At 40.5% G+C, this 5,387-nt stretch overlaps 1 long non-coding RNA gene across 1 annotated transcript; it reads right to left on the bottom strand.

Moving 5' to 3' along the window:
- Positions 1-2,577: 2,577 nt before the first annotated feature.
- LOC135565998 (uncharacterized) lies at positions 2,578-3,064 on the bottom strand. Its single transcript, XR_010461911.1, has 2 exons — positions 2,976-3,064; positions 2,578-2,884 (listed from the first exon to the last, which is right to left on the bottom strand). It is a non-coding gene; the product is annotated as an uncharacterized LOC135565998 (long non-coding RNA).
- Positions 3,065-5,387: the final 2,323 nt, after the last annotated feature.

Below are 5,387 nucleotides of genomic sequence, written 5' to 3'. Positions count from 1 at the left end.
TATTACCTTAAAGCTACAATACAAAGCTACAACAGGTGTAGACATGACCATGAAATTCTTACTGACAAGCCCTTAACCAACCATGTAGTTAAAAAAAGAGGTAAGAAAAAAGTTACACAATAAAAAACTATACCGTGGCTAGAGTCAATGTGGAGGTTATATACAGGGGGTACCAGTACAGAGTCAATGTGGAGACTATGCAGGGGGTACCAGTACAATGTGGAGACTATATACAGGGGTACCAGTGGAGGCTATATACAGGAGGGTACAAGAGTCTATGGGCTATATATAGGAGTACCAGTACAGAGTCAGTAGGCTATATACAGGGGGTACCAGTACAGAGTCAATGTGGAGGTTATATGCAGACAGTGTCAATGTGGAGGCTATATACAGGAGGTACCAGTACAGAGTCAATATGGAGGCTATATGCAGGAGTACCAGTACAGAAAAAATTCTTATTGTCAATATGGGCTATGCAGGGGTACCAGTACAGAGTCAATGTGGAGGCTATATACAGGAGGTACCAGTACAGAGTCAATATGGAGGCTATATACAGGAGTACCAGTACAGAGTCAATGTGGAGCTATATCACAGGAGGTACCAGTACAGTGTCAATGTGGAGGCTATATACAGGAGATACCAGTACAGAGTCAATGTGAAGGCTATATACAGGAGGTACCAGTACAGAGTCAATGTGGAGGCTATATACAGGGCGTACCAGTACAGAGTCAATGTGGAGGCTATATACAGGGGTACAGTACAGAGTCAATGTGGAGGCTTTATACAGGAGGTACCAGTACAGAGTCAATGTGGAGGCTAAATACAGGGGGTACCAGGACAGAGTCAATGTGGAGGCTATGTACAGGAGGTACCAGTACAGGGTCAATGTGAAGGTTTGCTCGTGTTTCTTGGCCCAAGTCTCTTCTTCTTTTTGGTGTCCTTGAGTAGTGGTTTCTTTGCAGCAATTCGACCATGAAGGCCTGATTCACAGAGTCTCCTCTGAACAGTTGATATTGAGATGTGTCTGTTTGTTCAACTCTGTGAATAATTTATTTGGGCAGCAATTTCTGAGACTGGTAACTCTAATGAACTTATCCTCTGCAGCAGAAGTAACTCTGGGTCTCAATAAAATGCAAATTAATTACTTAAAAATCATGTGATTTTCAGGATTTTTGTTTTAGATTCCGTCTCTCACGGTTGAAGTGTATCTATGATAAAAAATTACAGACCTCTACATGCTTTGTAAGTAGGAAAACCTGCAACATCGGCAGTGTATCAAATACTTGTTCTCCCCACTGTATAGCCATATTATAAAGTATGAAAAGGCTTGTTCGTTCACATGTCATGAATTCACTATGACATGATATTTGTATTACGACTTTTATTATGTAATAGATCATATGGGTTGAAAAGTGTTTCACAAAATGGGATATCAGCCAACTCAGTGACAACCACAGAACACAACAATGTATAGTTTACACAAATATTAGTCTGTTAGCTCTTATTGCAGGACTTTGACTGTGGTGCATCACCTCTCCAGTCAACGTATTGTGTGTATTGAAAATTCATATAGGACTGTACAGCTAGCTAACTGGCTACTGATCAACCTATTGTGTGGATTGAACATTCATATTGGACAGCCTTACCTATAGAGTAGCACCACCACCCATCAGCCCATTCTCTTCTTGATGTCAAAGCTGCAGTGTATTGTTGCTATAGGAGTTTATGATTAATAATCCTATTTACTTCAAGACACACTAAGATGTCACCATACTATTCCTTTAAAGCTCCTCTGTCAGATATAAATCATCAGAGTGGGAAACCAACTGACATGGAAACAATGTAGCAAATGTATCACTATCAGAGGGGTGTATTATGACATCATATAGAACTACTCAGACATTCCAAATATCACTTGATTATCAGAGGGGTGTATTATGACATCATATAGAACTACTCAGACATTCCAAATCAGGCTTCATCCACATCATGAAGGTGGATATTGATCCAACCATTTCAAAAGTAATGACCGGGCTGACGGAAACAGGATATGCCTGAACAAATTTATAAAAGCCGACAAACTATATGTTAGTTCGTTTGACAAGGTGGGAACTTTTTGTGTCAGTAAAAATGTATAAGCGAGAAATGGAGGTGGAAACTCCTTTATGAGCAAATATTTATATAATAACCATCACATCTTAGTTAACTTGGAGTCACGTGATGATATGTTGTGTGGTCCTCCCACTATGACTTGGAACCCATGTAGTTTATTAGGCTACAGATGAAATAAGTTATGAACTTCACAGGGTGGTGAAAGTGCACGTGATGAGCTTGATGCTCCTTTCCAATACATTTTGATGGTCTTATTCTGGTGACATGATGATTGATGCTTGGCTGCCATTTGACAAATAAAATAATATCGCTCTCATCCATAATAATCTCATCATGTAGGTAGCCTACCAACACTGTATCTGTGAGCTGCTGGCTACAGTGCACGGGACAAGATCATTTTTGCTATATAATGCAACAGTTTTGTTAAACCATCAGTACAGTTGAAAATGCGATGGAAACCATTGGGAATTTAACAGCAAAAGTTATTTATTTGTCACGCAAAGCCTTTAATCCGCAATAAATCTGTTTGATAGAAACATTTCTGGTGGGAAAATGTATATATAGTTTTATGCAGATTTTTGAATATTCACATGAAAATCTGTCTCAAATTACATGGAAATTTAGCTACTAAGGTGGATATCGATCCAACACCTGCTGCTTATTCAAACCAGCCCACTGGGCACAGACGTCAGTTCAACATCTAGTTTCTATTTACATTTCTTTGAGTCCTCAACTGAAGTGAATTTAACATGAAATCTACACAAAATGTCACCTGTCATTGGATATCCACAGGTTTTACCAGTCATTGTTTGGATTCCAGGTTGCTGGTTGGGTGACTAACCAAATTAAAACACAAATGTTACCTGTCATTGGATATCGGTTGCTGGTTGGGTGAAACACAAAATGTTACCAGTCATTGGATATCGGTTGCTGGTTGGGTGAAACACAAAATGTTGTTACCTGTCATTGGATATCGGTTGCTGGTTGGGTGAAACAAAATGTTACCAGTCATTGGATATCGGTTGCTGGTTGGGTGAAACACAAAATGTTACCAGTCATTGGATATCGGTTGCTGGTTGGGTGAAACACAAAATGTTACCAGTCATTGGATATCGGTTGCTGGTTGGGTGAAACACAAAATGTTACCAGTCATTGGATATCGGTTGCTGGTTGGGTGAAACACAAAATGTTACCAGTCATTGGATATCGGTTGCTGGTTGGGTGAAACACAAAATGTTGCTTGTTGCTGGTTGGTTGAAACCAGTCATTGGATATCGGTTGCTGGTTGGGTGAAACACAAATGTTACCAGTCATTGGATATCGGTTGCTGGTTGGGTGAAACACAAAATGTTACCTGTCATTGGATATCGGTTGCTGGTTGGGTGAAACACAAAATGTTACCAGTCATTGGATATCGGTTGCTGGTTGGGTGAAACACAAAATGTTACCAGTCATTGGATATCGGTTGCTGGTTGGGTGAAACACAAAATGTTACCAGTCATTGGATATCGGTTGCTGGTTGGGTGAAACACAAAAATCGTTACCAGTCATTGGATATCTGGCTGGTTGGGTGAAACACAAAATGTTACAAAATGTTAAACCAGTCATTGGATATCGGTTGCTGGTTGGGTGAAACACAAAATGTTACCAGTCATTGGATATCGGTTGCTGGTTGGGTGAAACACAAAATGTTACCAGTCATTGGATATCGGTTGCTGGTTGGGTGAAACACAAAATGTTACCAGTCATTGGATATCGGTTGCTGGTTGGGTGAAACACAAAATGTTACCAGTCATTGGATATCGGTTGCTGGTTGGGTGAAACACAAAATGTTACCAGTCATTGGATATCGGTTGCTGGTTGGGTGAAACAAATGTTACCTGTCATTGGATAAAACACAAAATGTTACCAGTCATTGGATATCGGTTGCTGGTTGGGTGAAACACAAAATGTTACCTGTCATTGGATATCGGTTGCTGGTTGGGTGAAACACAAATGTTACCAGTCATTGGATATCGGTTGCTGGTTGGGTGAAACACAAAATGTTACCAGTCATTGGATATCGGTTGCTGGTTGGGTGAAACACAAAATGTTACCAGTCATTGGATATCGGTTGCTGGTTGGGTGAAACACAAAATGTTACCAGTCATTGGATATCGGTTGCTGGTTGGGTGAAACACAAATGTTACCAGTCATTGGATATCGGTTGCTGGTTGGGTGAAACTGAAAATGTTACCTGTCATTGGATATCGGTTGCTGGTTGGGTGAAACACAAATGTTACCAGTCATTGGATATCGGTTGCTGGTTGGGTGAAACACAAAATGTTACCAGTCATTGGATATCGGTTGCTGGTTGGGTGAAACACAAAATGTTACCAGTCATTGGATATCGGTTGCTGGTTGGGTGAAACACAAAATGTTACCAGTCATTGGATATCGGTTGCTGGTTGGGTGAAACACAAAATGTTACCAGTCATTGGATATCGGTTGCTGGTTGGGTGAAACACAAAATGTTACCAGTCATTGGATATCGTTGCTGGTTGGGTGAAACACAAATCATTGTTACCAAAATGTTACATTGGATATCGGGTTGCTGGTTGGGTGAAACACAAAATGTTACCTGTCATTGGATATCGGTTGCTGGTGGGTGAAACTGTTGTCATTGGATATCGTGAAACACAAAATGTTACCAGTCATTGGATATCAAGGTTGCTGGTTGGGTGAAACACAAAATGTTACCAGTCATTGGATATCGGTTGCTGGTTGGGTGAAACACAAAATGTTACCAGTCATTGGATATCAGTTGCTGGTTGGGTGAAACACAAATGTTACCTGTCATTGGATATCGGTTGCTGGTTAGGTGAAACACAAAATGTTACCAGTCATTGGATATCGGTTGCTGGTTAGGTGAAACACAAAATGTTACCAGTCATTGGATATCGGTTGCTGGTTGGGTGAAACACAAAAATGTTACCAGTCATTGGATATCCGGTTGCTGGTTGGGTGAAACACAAAATATTTGCCAGTCATTGGATATCGGTTGCTGGTTGGGTGAAACACAAAATGTTACCAGTCATTGGATATCGGTTGCTGGTTGGGTGAAACACAAAATGTTACCAGTCATTGGATATCGGTTGCTGGTTGGGTGAAACACAAAATGTTACCAGTCATTGGATATCAGTTTGGTTGGAGTGAAACACAAAATGTTACCAGTCGTGGATATCGGTTGCTGGTTGGGTGAAACACAAAATGTTACCAGTCATTGGATATCGGTT

Source organism: Oncorhynchus nerka, unplaced genomic scaffold (assembly GCF_034236695.1).
Source record: "Oncorhynchus nerka isolate Pitt River unplaced genomic scaffold, Oner_Uvic_2.0 unplaced_scaffold_8428, whole genome shotgun sequence".
Lineage (NCBI taxonomy): Eukaryota > Metazoa > Chordata > Actinopteri > Salmoniformes > Salmonidae > Oncorhynchus > Oncorhynchus nerka.
This window is presented reverse-complemented; position numbering and strand designations above follow the sequence as displayed.